Source organism: Rana temporaria, assembly GCF_905171775.1.
Source record: "Rana temporaria chromosome 10 unlocalized genomic scaffold, aRanTem1.1 chr10z, whole genome shotgun sequence".
NCBI classification, from domain to species: domain Eukaryota; kingdom Metazoa; phylum Chordata; class Amphibia; order Anura; family Ranidae; genus Rana; species Rana temporaria.
The window spans coordinates 63,388-83,702 of record NW_024404487.1 but is presented as its reverse complement, the minus strand read 5'-3'; the positions used below and the strand labels follow the sequence as shown (position 1 = coordinate 83,702).

Genomic DNA, 20,315 nt, shown 5'->3' with positions numbered 1-20,315 from the left:
AGCGCCGTACAAACGGTCCTCATTTACATGGGGTCACGGGTAATTTACATGGAGCACGCCCCCTACCTGCCTATTTTGAATTAGGCGGGGTTATGCCGGGCCATTTGCGCTACGCCAACGTAACTTAGAACGCAAGTGCTTTGTGAATACAGTACTTGCCTCACTATGTTACGTCGATGTAGTGCAAATGGGATGTGCTACGCCGAACTAAAGATGCGTCCGTCTTTCTGAATCTGGCTATATATGCCTGCTATTGTGACCCCAGCCAAGCAGAGGTCCCAATGCACTCACTATACATCCCATATGTCAAGGGAGGTTTCGAGACAGTTAAATAGGGGTGAGTCAAGCAAAGATAGTAGATCCCAAATCTAATCAGCGGCTCCTTCGGGAGTAGCGCTACATCAGCATTGAAGATTATTGGAGGAATCTGGGGGTCTCCCCATTGCTGATTATTAGAGGAATCTGGGGGGTCTCTGCATTGATGATAATTGGAGGAATCTGAGGGTCTAGACATTGATGATTATTGGAGCAATCTGGGGGTCTCAGCATTGAATGTTATTAGAAAAATCTGGGGGTCATGGGATTGAAGACAATTGGAGGAATCTGGGGGTCTTGGGATTGAAGACAATTGGAGGAATCTGGGGGTCCTGGGATTGAAGACAATTGGAGGAATCTGGGGGTCTTGGGATTGAAGACAATTGGAGAAATCTGGGGGTCTTGGGATTGAAGACAATAGGAGGAATCTGGGGGTCTTGGGATTGAAGACAATTGGAGGAATCTGGGGATCCTAGGATTGAAGACAATTGGAGGAATCTGGGGGTCTTGGGATTGAAGACAATTGGAGGAATCTGGGGGTCTTGGGATTGAAGCCAATTGGAGGAATCTGGGGTCTTGGGATTGAAGATAATTGGAGAAATCTGGGGGTCTTGGGATTGAAGACAATTGGAGGAATCTGGGGGTCTTGGGATTGAAGACAATTGGAGAAATCTGGGGGTCTTGGGATTGAAGACAATTGGAGGAATCTGGGGGTCTTGGGATTGAAGACAATTGGAGGAATCTGGGGGTCTTGGGATTGAAGACAATTGGAGGAATCTGGGGGTCTTGGGATTGAAGACATTTGGAGGAATCTGGGGGTCTTTGGATTGAAGACAATTGGAGGATTCTGGGGGTCTTGGGATTGAAGACAATTGGAGGAATCTGGGGGTATTGGGATTGAAGACAATTGGAGGAATCTGGGGGTCTTGGGATTGAAGACAATTGGAGGAATCTGGGGGTCTTGGGATTGAAGACATTTGGAGGAATCTGGGGGTCTTTGGATTGAAGACAATTGGAGAATTCTGGGGGTCTTGGGATTGAAGACAATTGGAGGAATCTGGGGGTATTGGGATTGAAGACAATTGGAGGAATCTGGGGGTCTTGGGATTGAAGACAATTGGAGGAATCTGGGGGTCCTGGGATTGAAGATAATTGGAGGAATCTGGGGGTCTTGGGATTGAAGACAATTGGAGGAATCTGGGGGTCTTGGGATTGAAGATAATTGGAGGAATCTGGGGGTCTTGGGATTGAAGACAATTGGAGGAATCTGGGGGTCTTGGGATTGAAGATAATTGGAGGAATCTGGGGGTCTTGGGATTGAAGATAATTGGAGGAATCTGGGGGTCTTGGGATTGAAGATAATTGGAGGAATCTGGGGGTCCTGGGATTGAAGATAATTGGAGGAATCTGGGGGTCTTGGGATTGAAGCCAATTGGAGGAATCTGGAGGTCTTGGGATTGAAGATAATTGGAGGAATCTGGTGGTCTTGGGATTGAAGACAATTGGAGGAATCTGGTGGTCTTGGGATTGAAGATAATTGGAGGAATCTGGGGGTCTTGGGATTGAAGATAATTGGAGGAATCTGGGGGTCTTGGGATTGAAGATAATTGGAGGAATCTGGTGGTCTTGGGATCCTCCTGATTACCGGTTGCTATGGCCGCTTGGTGTCTGGCAACCAGTGACGTCACTTCCTCCTCCTCCTCTAGTGCTGCTGTGGAGTTGCGCTAGTTCTCTCACCTCCTCCAGGGACTGGTTTGCGGCTTCTGTGGGCTGTTTCTGTTCCCACAGCTGTGAGGCATCTCTCCCTTCCTCCCCCCTCTTGCCCACCGCACACTAACACATGGACTGAAGTCAGGAGGGAAGGAGGGGGAGGAGAATGGACACACAGCACTCAGGACAGGAGGACGGGACATACTGATCTGAGGTTAGTACATACAATCCTAATGCTTGGCACTTGCAGGAGACACGGGGGCAAGTTGTCAAAAAAGAATACTGGCAGTGATTTGGGGGGATAAGAGCATGTGTATGTGCTAGGGGGGGGGGCACTTTAGGAGGGGAGAGAAATTGTTTTTTATTCAACCCCCCCTTCCAGCACAATTTCTCTCCCCTCCCAAAGTGTGCCCCCCCCCCCCCCCCCGGCAAGTTAGTGAAGCCAAGTGCCTGACCTTTTTCCAGCAATAGGCTCAAGACTCAGGAGCGGTTCACAGCACAAATCACAGAGGAACACGCTGTGCGATTCACATGCCTTCCAGGTTCAGCCCTTTCATGTGAATGGTCAGTCTGCACCAAGAGCTGTGCATGCGCTACTTTACAAAACGCACAGCAACTGGATGGCATGGTACTGCCGATCATACATTCTGGTGCAGGCAAACATTGCATTTGGGTAGTCATTAACACCGGCCACACACAAATATGCGGCTTCTCTGTGTCTGGGCCTTGGCCACTTATTTGAATGAATTGCGATCAGTAGCGCTGTGCCGAGAGCGCACGCCCTGAGCACCCCCTTTATAGTTACCCGGCATCTATGCAAAGGCTTTTTGGATCATGTGTGCCAGGAGGCAAGAGGTTAAGTTGACACCCACTGCAGATCGCTATGGGGGTGAGCAGCATTCTGGTATAAACAGACCCTTAGGCCCCGTACACACGTCCGAGGAACTCGACGGGCAAAACACATCGTTTTGCCCGTCGAGTTCCTTGTGAAGCCGCCGAGGATCTCGGCGAGCCGAAATTTGCCATTGAACAACGAGGAAATAGAGAAAATGTTCTCTATTTCCTCGCCGAGGTCCTCGTCGGCCTCCTCGGCCGAAAGTGTACACACGGCCGGGTTTCTCGGCAGAATTCAGCTCTGAACCGAGTTTCTGTCTGAATTGCGCGATCTACGGGTCTTCCTTTATCTAGATACACCACGTCTACGGGCCTTCCTTTATCTAGATACACTACGTCTAAGGGCCTTCCTTTATCTAGATACACCACGTCTACGGACCTTCCTTTATCCAGATACACCACGTCTATGGACCATCCTTTATCTAGATACATTACGTCTACGGGCTTTCCTTTATCCAGATACACCACGTCTACACTCATAGACGTGGTGTATCTAGATAAAGGAAGGCCCGTAGACGTGGTGTATCTAGATAAAGGAAGGCCCATAGACGTGGTGTATCTAGATAAAGGAAGGTCCGTAGACGTGGTGTATCTAGATAATGGAAGGCCCGTAGACGTGGTGTATCTAGATAAAGGAAGACCCGTAGATCGCGCAATTGTCATTTAAAGTGTGACAGCGCTGAAAGCTGAAAATTGGTCTGGGCAGGAGGGTGTATAAGTGCCCCCCGGTATGAAAGTAACATTATCATTGAAAGTGAAAGAAAATCCCAAATTATGGGTTGTCCCCAGAAAGGTCATAGAGGGGAAATCTTCCAATGGTGACCTGGCCCCCCCCCCCAAGGGATTCCCTTCATGTGCAGGGATTTCCTCTCACTTCCTGTTTGGCTATGGGACAGGAAGTAAAGGAAAATCTTCCCACTGGGACACAGATGCAAAGCTCCCAACTGTCCCTCATTTGGATCTGATCCATAGAGTTGTATATAAAATAACATTTTATCATTCAAAAAGTGTTTCCCAGAGCTAAACTTTTCTTCCGATTTATAAGTTGCAGCATTTGTAAATTCCAGAAACTATTATAAAGGAATAAAAGTGGTAAAAAAATGCACTTGTGGATTTAACTACCGTATTTATCGGCGTATAACGCGCCGGTGTATAACACGCACCCCAATTTAGGAGGGAAGTTTCAGGAATTTTGAAGCTAAATAATGGTATCTGAGCATCAGTGCGGCCCGTTCAGTGCGGCCCGTTCAGTGAGACCCGTTCAGTGCGGCCCGTTCAGTGAGGCCCGTTCAGTGCGGCCCGTTCAGTGCGGCCCGTTCAGTGAGGCCCGTTCAGTGCGGCCCGTTCAGTGCGGCCCGTTCAGTGCGGCCCGTTCAGTGCGGCCTGTTCAGTGAGGCCCGTTCAGTGAGGCCCGTTCAGTGAGGCCCGTTCAGTGAGGCCCGTTCAGTGCGGCCCGTTCAGTGAGGCCCGTTCAGTGAGGCCCGTTCAGTGAGGCCCGTTCAGTGAGGCCCGTTCAGTGCGGCCTGTTCAGTGCGGCCCGTTCAGTGAGGCCCGTTCAGTAAGGCTTGTTCAGTGAGGCCCGTTCAGTGCGGCGGTTGGGGTGGGGGGGCAGGGTTCGGGTGAAGGTGAGGGGAGGGTTGGGGTTGGGATTAAGTTTGGGGTGAAGGTGAGGGTTGGGGTGGAGGGGAGGGTTGGGGTTGGGAATAAGGTTGGGGTGGAGGTGAGGGTTGGGGTTGGGATTAAGGTTGGGGTGAAGGTGAGGGTTGGGATTAAGGTTGGGGTGGAGGGGAGGGTTGGGGTTGGGATTAAGTTTGGGGTGAAGGTAAGGGTTGGGGTGGAGGGGAGGGTTGGGGTGGAGGGGAGGGTTGGGGTTGGGAATAAGGTTAGGGTGAAGGTGAGGGTTGGGGTGGAGGGGAGGGTTGGGGTTGGGATTAAGGTTGGGGTGAAGGTGAGGGTTGGGATTAAGGTTGGGGTGGAGGGGAGGGTTGGGGTTGGGATTAAGGTTGGGGTGAAGGTGAGGGTTGGGATTAAGGTTGGGGTGAAGGTGAGGGTTGGCATTAAGGTTGGGGTGGAGGGGAGGGTTGGGATTAAGGTTGGGGTGAAGGTGAGGGTTGGGATTAAGGTTGGGGTGGAGGGGAGGGTTGGGGTTGGGATTAAGGTTGGGGTGAGGGTGAGGGTTGGGATTAAGGTTGGGGTGAAGGTGAGTGTGATACATTTGCCTATATGTCTCAGTTTACTGCTCCCTGCTAGCCATATGGGTAGAGGTAGAAAGGAATTTCATGTGTGATTCATTCCTCTGACCGGTTATTGACGTGCTAATGTCCCCTCACTATTCTAAAGGTTAATTGATCTATTGTGTTGTGTGAAGAAGATCTGTGTTTACCCTTAAAAGATGAGTATTGTATCATCAGGCTAAATGATTAGAGAAGTAGTATGTTAATTATTCTGATTGCTTCAGTGTATTAATTAACTCCACTGATGTCTTTATCTAAAGAAACGTGTCTGCATGGTCGGCTCCGACTTGTCTCCTATAATCTGTATGGGAAACCCCACTGTGTGAGGGGGGCGTTCCTAACAGGCTGTAACCACATATAAGCTGAGTTTTTGTGTCATTAAAGTGTGTTGTTCTAGCAGTAAGCCTGGACTAATGTGTGGCTTTCTAGGCGATTCCAGGAATATCCCTCCTCGTGGAATATTGGGGTGATTTTCGTTATGGGAAGAAGGGAACGTTGACGGGGATATCATACCAATACCGTCACAATTGGTTGGCAGCAGTGGGATTTTTCCCTTCTATTCCCCTTCACACCCGGATTCCAAGCAGACACTGGAAGAACTACTGGAAGTTCGTGGAAGGATTGCTAGCAACAAAACCAAGTGGGTCATCATAGCAGAATCAATGGAGATAGACCAGGAGGACGGGATTGCAGCAACGCCAGCAGTACAAGAGATGGAGACACCAGTGATTCAGGAGGAGGAATCGCCAGCCAACAAGCTAATGAGAGAGAAGCTAGCGTGGTTCGGCCCGAACCCAACGGCAGATGTGGTGCTGAGAGTGATGGACCTGTTAGCGAAGGAGGCTGAAGAAATAAGGGACGCAGAACTACAGAAGGCTAAAGAAATAAGAGACGCAGAGCTACAGAAGGATAAACAAATAAGGGACGCAGAACTACAGTTAAAACTGGCAGCAGTCCAACAAGCAGCCGCACCTTCTCCGAACAGTGAGTACAGCACAGCAGACACAAGGAAGATTCCGTTTAGCGCTTTTAAAGCTTTTGATGAAAAGGACTGTGAAATTGATAACTACCTGGCGGATTTTGAGCGACAATGTAACCTGCACCGAATAGCTAGAGGAGAGTGGGTTGCAATATTGTCAGGCAAACTGTCAGGCAAAGCTTCTGATGCTTTCCGGACCGTGCCAGATCAGGATATCCATAGCTACGCCAGGGTTAAAGAAGTGCTCCTGGCTCGTTATGCAGTAACCCCAGAGTCCCACCGACAGAAGTTCAGGGACTCACGCAAAACCACGAAAGACTCTTACGCGGAATGGGCATGCCAGTTGTCCCGGTCGGCCTCTAACTGGGCTAACAGCAGCCAGGCCACCACCGCAGAGGACATTTTGCAACTAATGCTCCTGGAGCAATTTTACAATCACATCCAGACGGACGTCAAGGATTGGGTGAGAGATCGCAGGCCCATGACTCTACCAGAGGCCGCGAAGTTGGCGATGAATATGCGGATACTCGCAAGACAAACCAGGTCACACCACGGTACAACCTCCACAACCAACGGCGCCCTCACACCCACCAGCCGCTAGATACCAACCGCCTAACAGACCGATGACATATAGCCCTCGCTACCCACGCCAGGAGGACAACGAACAACGCTGCTTCCGGTGCAAACAGTTGGGTCACTTCAAGCAGAATTGCCCCATGAATGACAACACCAGGTCAAATTGGTCTCAACCTGGGTACCGCCCACCAGCAGCAGCCCATTGTGTAGACTCGGCTTGGGATCCCCAGGAGCTGGGTCAGGAAGAACCATTGGGCACCCCTTACGAAGCCCTCATGGTACAATCTGTTATTACGGACAACAGGGAACACCATTGTCATCTGGTCATGGGCGACAGCCATGATCCGGAGGGGCCTTGGAGGGAGCTGGGCAGAAAGAGGCACCGCCAGCTACCCTCCAAGAAGAAGAGGTCCTGGAAGTCATATAACCAGCGGACCTGGGAGGAGAAGAAGCAACTGGAGGAGATGGAATCGCAGCGGGCGCCCCAGATGCGGGCCAAGATGTTCGCCAAGGGCCCACCGGTGGCCCCTTACACCACCACCCAGTTCCTGATGATGAAGGACCACGTGGAAAGCCTGCAGGACATGAGCAAGCAGGATCTGATCCGTGAGTACATAGAGCTGGAGGAGTGCTTAAGCCGCATGGAGGAGGAGAACAACCACCTGAGGTCACAGCGGGCTGACCCCCCCAGGCTCCATGAACTGGAGATGGAGCTGGAGAAGCTCAAAGAGGAGAACCGGCGGGTGCTGAGGGAGCAGGGGGTGGCTGACCTTATGGGGCTCTGAGTCCCCTCCCCCCCCCGGACTCTGAGCACCAGTGCTACAGCATTTTAACAAATATAACTTTTTCTTTTTATGAATCTCCTGTGACTGTCACTTCAGAGCCATAACCTGCCCCCTCCCATAGCGGGACACCTAGACGGCGGCGCACAGACCCATTCGCTGTCTTCACACTGACTTCTGGTGACTTTGCAGATCGCACAAAGACTTGGGGACTGACCGGCGTGTGATCTGACGACCCGGTGACATACCTGAGTCTGAAGCAGTTGCCAAGGGAGGTCAGTCATGCCAAACGGAGTTAACCTCGGACTAAAAGCTCTGAACCCGTCAACCCTACTGGACCAGGGAAGGTCCAACCGGGTTTGCCGGAGCAGGGAGCAAAAGGGGGGCCATTGTGATACATTTGCCTATATGTCTCAGTTTACTGCTCCCTGCTAGCCATGTGTGTAGAGGTAGAAAGGAATTTCATGTGCTAATGTCCCCTCACTATTCTAAACGTTAATTGATCTATTGTGTTGTGTGAAGAAGATCTGTGTTTACCCTTAAAAGATGTGTATTGTATCATCAGGCTAAATGATTAGAGAAGTAGTATGTTAATTATTCTGATTGCTTCAGTGTATTAATTAACTCCACTGATGTCTTTATCTAAAGAAACGTGTCTGCATGGTCGGCTCCGACTTGTCTCCTATAATCTGTATGGGAAACCCCACTGTGTGAGGGGGGCGTTCCTAACAGGTTGTAACCACATATAAGCTGAGTTTTTGTGTGATTAAAGTGTCTTGTTCTAGCAGTAAGCTTGTCTCATGTGTGGCTTTCTGGGCGATTCCAGGGATATTCCTCCTCGTGGACTATTGGGGTGATTTTCGTTATGGGAAGAAGGGAACGTTGACGGGGATATCATACCAATACCGTCACAGTGAGGGTTGGGATTAAGGTTGGGGTGGAGGGGAGGGTTGGGGTTGGGATTAAGGTTGGGGTGAAGGTGAGGGTTGGGATTAAGGTTGGGGTGAAGGTGAGGGTTGGGGTGGAGGGGAGGGTTGGGATTAAGGTTGGGGTGAAGGTGAGGGTTGGGGTGGAGGGGAGGGTTGGGATTAAGGTTGGGGTGGAGGGGAGAGTTGGGGTTGGGATTAAGGTTGGGGTGGAGGTGAGGGTTGGGGTGGAGGGGAGGGGGGTTGGGATTAAGGTTGGGGTGGAGGTGAGGGTTGGGGTGGAGGGGAGGGTCAGGGTTGGGATTAAGGTTGGGGTGGAGGGGAGGGTCCGGGTTGGGATTAAGGTTGGGGTGGAGGGGAGGGTTGGGGTGGAGGTGAGGGTTGCGGTGGAGGGGAGGGTCGGGGTTGGGATTAAGGTTGGAGTGGAGGGGAGGGTTGGGATTAAGGTTGGGGTGGAGGGGAGGGTCGGGGTGAAGGTGGGGGTCGGGGTGGAGGTGGGGGTCGGGGTGGAGGGGGGGTCGGGGTGGAGGGTCGGGGTGGAGGGTCGGGGTGAAGGTGGGGGTCGGGGTGGAGGGTCGGGGTGAAGGTGGTGGTTGGGGTGGAGGGTCGGGGTGGAGGGGGGGGTCGGGGTGAAGGTGGGGGTCGGGGTGTAAGTGGGGGTTGGGGTGGAGGGGTAAAGGTGGGGGTCGGGGTGGAGGGGGGGTCGGGGTGGAGGGTCGGGGTGAAGGTGGGGGTCGGGGTGGAGGGGGGGGAGGGTCGGGGTGAAGGTGCCATAGCTAAGATTGAATGGGGGTTTTTGTTTATTTCAGTCCATAGGTGAAATTTTCGGCGAATTACAATAACAATGGGGGAAACCAGGAGATGTGGAAAGACACCAAACTTGTCCCTTTCTGGTCACGTGACATGAACAACTTCCGATTTCTTTCATTTCTCACATTTTTGCTGATTGGGGAATATTTTTTAGAAGTTCAAACTAACAAATCAAATCTTCCAATCAGACAAAATAAAGGTCGTTATTTCAAGTCCGATTTATTCAATATTCCTTTCTATTTTCCTACAAGAAAGATATGAAATTGTACATCCTAAAGGGGTCCAGCCAGTCCACTCCACACCTAGATACCACTACCCGTCCACTCCACACCTAGATACCACTACCCGTCCACTCCACGCCTAGATACCACTACCCATCCACTCCACACCTAGATACCACTACCCGTTCACTCCACGCCTAGATACCACTACCCGTCCACTCCACGCCTAGATACCACTACCCGTCCACTCCACGCCTAGATACCACTACCCGTCCATTCCATGCCTAGATACCACTACCCGTCCACTCCACACCTAGATACCACTACCTAGATACCACTACCCGTTCACTCCACGCCTAGATACCACTACCCGTCCACTCCACGCCTAGATACCACTACCCGTCCACTCCATGCCTAGATACCACTACCCGTCCACTCCACACCTAGATACCACTACCCGTCCACTCCACACCTAGATACCACTACCCATCCACTCCACGCCTAGATACCACTACCCGTCCACTCCACACCTAGATACCACTACCTGTCCACTCCACACCTAGATACCACTACCCGTCCACTGCACGCCTAGATACCACTACCTGTCCACTCCACGCCTAGATACCACTACCCATCCACTCCACACCTAGATACCACTACCCATCCACTCCACACCTAGATACCACTACCCGTTCACTCCACGCCTAGATACCACTACCCGTCCACTCCACGCCTAGATACCACTACCCGTCCACTCCACGCCTAGATACTACTACCCGTCCACTCCATGCCTAGATACCACTACCCGTCCACTCCACGCCTAGATACCACTACCCGTCCACTCCACGCCTAGATACCACTACCCATCCACTCCACACCTAGATACCACTACCCGTTCACTCCACGCCTAGATACCACTACCCGTCCACTCCACGCCTAGATACCACTACCCATCCACTCCACACCTAGATACCACTACCCGTCCACTCCACGCCTAGATACCACTACCCGTCCACTCCACACCTAGATACCACTACCCGTCCACTCCACACCTAGATACCACTACCCGTCCACTCCACACCTAGATACCACTACCCGTCCACTCCACGCCTAGATACCACTACCCGTCCACTCCACGCCTAGATACCACTACCCGTCCGCTCCACAACTAGATACCACTACCCGTCCACTCCACACCTAGATACCACTACCCGTCCACTCCACGCCTAGATACCACTACCCGTCCACTCCACACCTAGATACCACTACCCGTCCACTCCACACCTAGATACCACTACCCGTCCACTCCACACCTAGATACCACTACCCGTCCACTCCACACCTAGATACCACTACCCGTCCACTCCACGCCTAGATACCACTACCCGTCCACTCCACGCCTAGATACCACTACCCGTCCACTCCACTCCTAGATACCACTACCCATCCACTCCACGCCTAGATACCACTACCCGTCCACTCCACACCTAGATACCACTACCCATCCACTCCACGCCTAGATACCACTACCCGTCCACTCCACACCTAGATACCACTACCCGTCCACTCCACGCCTAGATACCACTACCCGTCCACTCCATGCCTAGATACCACTACCCCTCCACTCCACACCTAGATACCACTACCCCTCCACTCCACGCCTAGATACCACTACCCGTCCACTCCATGCCTAGATACCACTACCCGTCCATTCCACGCCTAGATACCACTACCCATCCACTCCACACCTAGATACCACTACCCGTCCACTCCACACCTAGATACCACTACCCGTCCACTCCACACCTAGATACCACTACCTGTCCACTCCACGCCTAGATACCACTACCTGTCCACTCCACACCTAGATACCACTACCCGTCCACTGCACGCCTAGATACCACTACCCGTCCACTCCACACCTAGATACCACTACCCCTCCACTCCACACCTAGATACCACTACCCGTCCACTCCACACCTAGATACCACTACCCGTCCACTGCACGCCTAGATACCACTACCCGTCCACTCCACACCTAGATACCACTACCCGTCCACTCCACGCCTAGATACCACTACCCGTCCACTCCACGCCTAGATACCACTACCCGTCCACTCCACACCTAGATACCACTACCCGTCCACTCCACACCTAGATACCACTACCCGTCCACTCCACACCTAGATACCACTACCCGTCCACTCCACACCTAGATACCACTACCCGTCCACTCCACACCTAGATACCACTACCCGTCCACTCCACACCTAGATACCACTACCCGTCCACTCCATGCCTAGATACCACTACCCGTCCACTCCACACCTAGATACCACTACCCGTCCACTCCACACCTAGATACCACTACCCGTCCACTCCACACCTAGATACCACTACCCGTCCATTCCACACCTAGATACCACTACCTGTCCACTCCATGCCTAGATACCACTACCCGTTCACTCCACACCTAGATACCACTACCCATCCACTCCACGCCTAGATACCATTACCCGTCCACCCCACGCCTAGATACCACTACCCGTCCACTCCACGCCTAGATACCACTACCCGTCCACTCCACGCCTAGATACCACTACCCATCCACTCCATGCCTAGATACCACTACCCGTCCACTCCACGCCTAGATACCACTACCCGTCCACTCCACGCCTAGATACCACTACCCATCCACTCCATGCCTAGATACCACTACCCGTCCACTCCACGCCTAGATACCACTACCCGTCCACTCCACACCTAGACACCACTACCCATCCACTCCACGCCTAGATACCACTACCCGTCCACTCCATGACTAGATACCATAACTCGTCCACTCCACGCCTAGATACCACTACCCGTCCACTCCACGCCTAGATACCACTACCCGTCCACTCCACACCTAGATACCACTACCCGTCCACTCCACACCTAGATACCATTACTCGTCCACTCCACGCCTAGATACCACTACCTGTCCACTCCACGCCTAGATACCACTACCCGTCCACTCCACGCCTAGATACCACTACCCGTCCACTCCATGCCTAGATACTACTACCCATCCACTCCACACCTATCACTACCCATCCACTCCATGCCTAGATACCATTACCCGTCCACTCCATGTCTAAATACCACTACCTGTCCAGTCCACGCCTGATATACCACTACCCGTCCACTCCACGCCTAGATACCACTACCCGTCACTCCATGCCTAGATACTACTACCCGTCCACTCCACACCTAGATACCACTACCCGTCCACTCCATGACTAGATACCATAACTCGTCCACTCCACGCCTAGATACCACTACCTGTCCACTCCACGCCTAGATACCACTACCCATCCACTCCACGCCTATCACTACCCATCCACTCCATGCCTAGATACCATTACCCGTCCACTCCATGTCTAGATACCACTACCTGTCCACTCCATGTCTAGATACCACTACCCGTCCACCCCACGCCTAGATACCACTACCCGTCCACTCCACGCCTAGATACCACTACCTGTCCACTCCACGCCTAGATACCACTACCTGTCCACTCCATGCCTAGATACCACTACCCGTTCACTCCACACCTAGATACCACTACCCATCCACTCCACGCCTAGATACCACTACCCGTCCACCCCACGCCTAGATACCACTACCCGTCCACTCCACGCCTAGATACCACTACCCGTCCACTCCACGCCTAGATACCACTACCCATCCACTCCATGCCTAGATACCACTACCTGTCCACTCCACGCCTAGATACCACTACCCGTCCACTCCACGCCTAGATACCACTACCCATCCACTCCATGCCTAGATACCACTACCCGTCCACTCCACGCCTAGATACCACTACCCGTCCACTCCACACCTAGACACCACTACCCATCCACTCCACGCCTAGATACCACTACCCGTCCACTCCATGTCTAGATACCATTACTCGTCCACTCCACGCCTAGATAACACTACCCGTCCACTCCGCGCCTAGATACCACTACCCGTCCACTCCACACCTAGATACCACTACCCGTCCACTCCACGCCTAGATACCACTACCCGTCCATTCCATGCCTAGATACCACTACCCCTCCACTCCACACCTAGATACCACTACCCCTCCACTCCACGCCTAGATACCACTACCCGTCCACTCCATGCCTAGATACCACTACCCGTCCATTCCACGCCTAGATACCACTACCCATCCACTCCACACCTAGATACCACTACCCGTCCACTCCACACCTAGATACCACTACCCGTCCACTCCACACCTAGATACCACTACCTGTCCACTCCACGCCTAGATACCACTACCTGTCCACTCCACACCTAGATACCACTACCCGTCCACTCCACGCCTAGATACCACTACCCGTCCACTCCACACCTAGATACCACTACCTGTCCACTCCACGCCTAGATACCACTACCTGTCCACTCCATGCCTAGATACCACTACCTGTCCACTCCATGTCTAGATACCACTACCCGTCCACTCCACGCCTAGATACCACTACCTGTCCACTCCACGCCTAGATACCACTACCTGTCCACTCCATGCCTAGATACCACTACCCGTTCACTCCACACCTAGATACCACTACCCATCCACTCCACGCCTAGATACCACTACCCGTCCACCCCACGCCTAGATACCACTACCCGTCCACTCCACGCCTAGATACCACTACCCGTCCACTCCACGCCTAGATACCACTACCCATCCACTCCACGCCTAGATACCACTACCCGTCCACTCCACACCTAGATACCATTACTCGTCCACTCCACGCCTAGATACCACTACCCTTCCACTCCACGCCTAGATACCACTACCCGTCCACTCCACGCCTAGATACCACTACCCGTCCACTCCATGCCTAGATACTACTACCCATCCACTCCACACCTATCACTACCCATCCACTCCATGCCTAGATACCATTACCCGTCCACTCCATGTCTAGATACCACTACCTGTCCACTCCACGCCTAGATACCACTACCCGTCCACTCCACGCCTAGATACCACTACCCGTCCACTCCATGCCTAGATACTACTACCCGTCCACTCCACACCTAGATACCACTACCCGTCCACTCCATGACTAGATACCATAACTCGTCCACTCCACGCCTAGATACCACTACCTGTCCACTCCACGCCTAGATACCACTACCCATCCACTCCACGCCTATCACTTCCCATCCACTCCATGCCTAGATACCATTACCCGTCCACTCCATGTCTAGATACCACTACCTGTCCACCCCACGCCTAGATACCACTACCCGTCCACTCCACGCCTAGATACCACTACCCTTCCACTCCACGCCTAGATACCACTACCCGTCCACTCCACGCCTAGATACCACTACCCGTCCACTCCACACCTAGATACCACTACCCGTCCACTCCACGCCTAGATACCACTACCCGTCCACTCCACGCCTAGATACCACTACCCGTCCACTCCACACCTAGATACCACTACCCATCCACTCCACACCTAGATACCACTACCCGTCCACTCCACGCCTAGATACCACTACCCATCCACTCCACACCTAGATACCACTACCCGTCCACTCCATGACTAGATACCATAACTCGTCCACTCAACGCCTAGATACCACTACCTGTCCACTCCACGCCTAGATACCACTACCCATCCACTCCACGCCTATCACTTCCCATCCACTCCATGCCTAGATACCATTACCCGTCCACTCCATGTCTAGATACCACTACCCGTCCACCCCACGCCTCCACTCGCTCATTCATGTCTTTATGGACCTTGCTTTGTGCACCGGTGGGCAGTCATGTTGAAACAGGAAGGTGCCGTCCACAAACTCCTCCCACAAAGTTGGGACCATGAAATTGTCCAAAATGTCATGGTATGCTGATGTCTTAAGAGTTCCCTTCACTTGAACTAAGGGGGCCAACCCTGGAAAACTACCCCACACAATAATTTGGACCAGAGCACAAAGCAAGGCCCATAAAGACATGGATGAGCAAGTTTTGGGTGGAGAAACTTGACTGGCTTGCACAGAGTCCTGACCTCAACCCAATAGAACACCTTTGGGATGAATTAGAGTGGAGACTGAGAGCCAGGCCTTCTCATCCAACATCAGTGCCTGATCTCACAAATGCTCTTCTGGAAGAATGGTCAAACATTCCCATAGACACACCCCTAAACCTTGTGGACGGCCTTCCCAAAGAGGGGAAGTGTTATAGCTGCAAAGGGCGAGCCAACTCAATATTGAACCCTCTGGACTAAGACTGGGAGCCATTAAAGGTCATGTGTGTGTAAAGGCCGGCGTCCCAATACTTTTGATAATAAGGGGGGGATGTTCTGGATGGATGAGCTTGCTGTAGAGTGAGTGGTGAAGAAAGTCTGAACTCCTCTACTTGTGGCTCAGCTGTAGTTACGCAAAGGATCAGTTCACAGCCTTTGATCTGGGAAGGATTCCTGGCTAGAGCTCTGCAGGGGGTGGGCCCAAATTCTCAAGTGTTCATTGGCTAGATGGATACTCTGCTGTCTCATTAGACATATATTGGGGCATCTGTGGGAGATGTAGGAAAGGAAGTCCCAGGATTCGGCTAGATTGGCAGAGAATGGTGATTGTCACCGACGCCATTTGTCAGCAGCGTGGAAGAGATAGAGAGCAATAAAGAATGGAGGAATTGTCCTGACCACTGGAACTCCGAGAACCCAACACAATGGGGCCACTGATAGAGGAGGATGGGGCCACTGATAGAGGAGGATGGGCCCACTGATAGAGGAGGATGGGCCCACTGATAGAGGAGGATGGGGCCACTGATAGAGGAGGATGGGGCCACTGATAGAGGAGGATGGGGCCACTGTAGAGGAGGATGGGGCCACTGATAGAAACCACAGAGGAGGATGGGGCCACTGATAGAGGAGGATGGGGCCACTGATAGAAAGCACAGAGGAGGATGGGGCCACTGATAGAGGAGGATGGGGCCACTGATAGAAAGCACAGAGGAGGATGGGGCCACTGATAGAGGAGGATGGGGCCACTGATAGAAAGCACAGAGGATGGGGCCACTGATAGAGGAGGATGGGGCCACTGACAGAGGAGGATGGGGCCACTGATAGAAAGCACAGAGGAGGAGGGGCCACTGATAGAGGATGGGGCCACTGATAGAAAGCACAGAGGAGGATGGGCCACTGATAGAGAGGATGGGGCCACTGATAGAAAGCACAAGAGGATGGGCCACTGATAGAGGAGATGGGGCCACTGATAGAGGAGGATGGGGCCACTGATAGAAAGCACAGAGGATGGGGCCACTGATAGAGGAGGATGGGGCCACTGATAGAGGAGGATGGGGCCACTGATAGAAAGCACAGAGGAGGATGGGGCCACTGATAGAAACCACAGAGGAGGATAGGGCCACTGATAGAATAGCATAAAATATACATCAAATGGGTTAATAGAAAACATAGCCCCCCAGCAGTGTAGAGGTAATACATAAATAAAACCAATGGGACGGGGCCTGTGGCCCCCAGCAGTGTAGAGGTTAATACATGTATAGAACCAATGGGACGGGGCCTGTGGCCCCCAGCAGTGTAGAGGTTAATACATAAATAAAACCAATGGGGACGGGGCCTGTGGCCCCCAGCAGTGTAGAGGTTAATACATAAATAAAACCAATGGGACGGGGCCTGTGGCCCCCAGCAGTGTAGAGGTTAATACATAAATAAAACCAATCGGACGGGGCCTGTGGCCCCTAGCAGTGAAGGGGTTAATACATGAATAAAACCAATCGGACGGGGCCTGTGGCCCCCAGCAGTGTAGAGGTTAATACATAAATAGAACCAATGGGACGGGGCCTGTGGCCCCCAGCAGTGTAGAGGTTAATACATAAATAAAACCAATGGGACGGGGCCTGTGGCCCCCAGCAGTGCAGGGGTTAATACATGTATAAAACCAATGGGACGGGGCCTGTGGCCCCCAGCAGTGCAGGGGTTAATACATGTATAAAACCAATGGGACGGGGCCTGTGGCCCCCAGCAGTGTAGAGGTTAATACATGTATAGAACCAATGGGACGGGGCCTGTGGCCCCCAGCAGTGCAGGGGTTAATACATGTATAAAACCAATGGGACGGGGCCTGTGGCCCCCAGCAGTGTAGAGGTTAATACATGTATAGAACCAATGGGACGGGGCCTGTGGCCCCCAGCAGTGCAGGGGTTAATACATGTATAGAACCAATGGGAGGGGGCAGTGAAGGGGTTAATCCTCCATGTTACATACGTGTCCCAAAGGTCACAACCTCCGCCTCTCTTGTCCCCATCGCCTCCTCTGGAAGGATTTCTATGGTTACCACTCACCCGTCTCCGGCTCTCGCCTCCTCCCTCCTGCATCTCTGAGGGGATTTAATCACGACTCCCCCCTTTTCTCCTCCATGGATAGAGATCTTCCTCTATAGAACGCACTTCTGCCCGCTAATTTCTGTCTTGTCTTTAATTCCAGACAACAAGCAGGAGGAAAATTGCAGCAAATGTGCCATGAGCAGCACCTGCAGGGCCCACGGCCCCCCGGGGCAGATCTCCTGCTTTGCTGCACAGAGGTGAAGAGACGCAGGAAAGGTGTGCCGTGGATTTCTCTGCCGAAAGGGGAAGAAAATGTCCGTTCTCTCGCTGCCCTGCAAGCTGCAGGCGATTCTCCCCCTCCCTCCCCACTGTGTGAATCTGTCTTTCCAGCCCCCCCAGCAGCAGCAGCTCACCCCCCCCCCAGCAGCAGCACTCACCCCCCCCCCCGGCAGCACTCTCCCCCCCCCCCCGGCAGCTCTGTTTTCCGAGTGAAATAATTTCTCCTTTGTGATGTAATTATGGTTTCTAGTCACACAGCAGTGCAGGGAACCTCTCTTCCCTTCCCCTCCATCCTTCCCTCTCCTCCTCTCTGTGCAGCTGCTCTAGGATTCCATCTTGTAGAACATCAATTTCCCAATAGAAGACGCGTTTCTGTCCTCGCCGCCGACCCTTCTGTGTCTGGAGATTCTCCCGTCCTGATAGATCCGTCTATTTATCCGCAGGATGCTCAGCGAGACCCCCGAAAAGGGCCCTGGGGACCCAAAAACCCATCCTTCACATTCATCACCGATTCCGTCCTTCCCTTCTTCTTCTTCTTCTGCTGCTTTCTCTCCACTTCATCCAACAAATAAAATCACATCATCTAATTAGCAGTCTCCTAGGGCCACGCTTCTGATTGGTTGTGGCGTTGTGAAGATGAGGTGCAGGACTGAGCTGCAAGAGAAAGGATTGAGATCCCCCTTCATGAACACAACTCCTCTCCTCCTACCGGAGAGGCGGGGGCTACGGAGGGAGGATGGGAAGAAAGCCACAAGACTACAGCAAATCCACAAATTGTGCCATTGAGTCACAAGAAGGGCCCCCCCCCTAAGAGACAACCAATCAGATAATGGTCCCCATCACTTCGACCATCTCACATCCTCCACTTGTGTCCTCCATCATCACCCCCACTTGTGTCCTCCATCATCACCATCATCATCATAATCACCACCATCACCCCCACCATCACCATCACTTCAACCATCTCACACCTCCACTTGTGTCCTCCATCATCACCATAATCACCCCCACATCACCATCACTTAAACCATCTCACACCTCCACTTGTGTCCTCCATCATCACCACCATCATCACCATAATCACCCCCACCATCACCATCACTTCAACCATCTCACACCTCCACTTGTGTCCTCCATCATCACCACCATCATCACCATAATCACCCCCACCATCACCATCACTTCAACCATCTCACACCTCCACTTGTGTCCTCCATCATCATCACCACCATCATCACCATAATCACCCCCACCATCACTTCAACCATCTCACACCTCCACTTGTGTCCTCCATCATCACCACCATCATCACCATAATCACCCCCACCATCACCATCACTTCAACCATCTCACACCTCCACTTGTGTCCTCCATCATCACCACCATCATCACCATAATCACCCCCACCATCACCATCACTTCAACCATCTCACACCTCCACTTGTGTCCTCCATCATCACCACCATCATCACCATAATCACCCCCACCATCACCATCACCATAATCACCCCCACCATCACCATCATCACTTCAACCATCTCACACCTCCACTTGTGTCCTCCATCATCGCCACCATCATCACCATAATCACCCCCACCATCACCATCACTTCAACCATCTCACACCTCCACTTGTGTCCTCCATCATCACCACCATCATCACCATAATCACCCCCACCATCACTTCAACCATCTCACACCTCCACTTGTGTCCTCCATCATCACCACCATCATCACCATAATCACCCCCACCATCACCATCACTTCAACCATCTCACACCTCCACTTGTGTCCTCCATCATCACCACCATCATCACCATAATCACCCCCACCATCACCATCACTTCAACCATCTCACACCTCCACTTGTGTCCTCCATCATCATCACCACCATCATCACCATAATCACCCCCACCATCACTTCAACCATCTCACACCTCCACTTGTGTCCTCCATCATCACCACCATCATCACCATAATCACCCCCACCATCACTTCAACCATCTCACACCTCCACTTGTGTCCTCCATCATCACCCCCACCATCACCATCACTTCAACCATCTCACACCTCCACTTGTGTGCTCCATCATCACCCCCACCATCACCACCACCACCATCACCATCATCACCACCATCACCATTTCAACAATCTCACACCTCCACTTGTGTCCTCCATTATCACCATCATCACCACCATCACCCCCACCATCACCACCATCACCCTCA

General features: G+C 52.5%; 1 protein-coding gene across 2 annotated transcripts in view; it reads right to left on the bottom strand.

Moving 5' to 3' along the window:
• LRRC4B (leucine rich repeat containing 4B) overlaps positions 1–20,315 on the bottom strand; it is a 76,641-nt gene that overhangs the window by 18,377 nt on the left and 37,949 nt on the right. The window contains exon 1 of one of the 2 annotated variants that reach the window (XM_040334486.1): positions 17,828–18,182. The exons of the other annotated variant lie outside the window; for it this stretch is intronic. The gene's annotated coding sequence lies outside the window, so the exon portion shown is untranslated. Of the gene's footprint in view, positions 1–17,827; positions 18,183–20,315 lie in introns of those variants that run through there. 2 annotated transcript variants of the gene reach the window in all.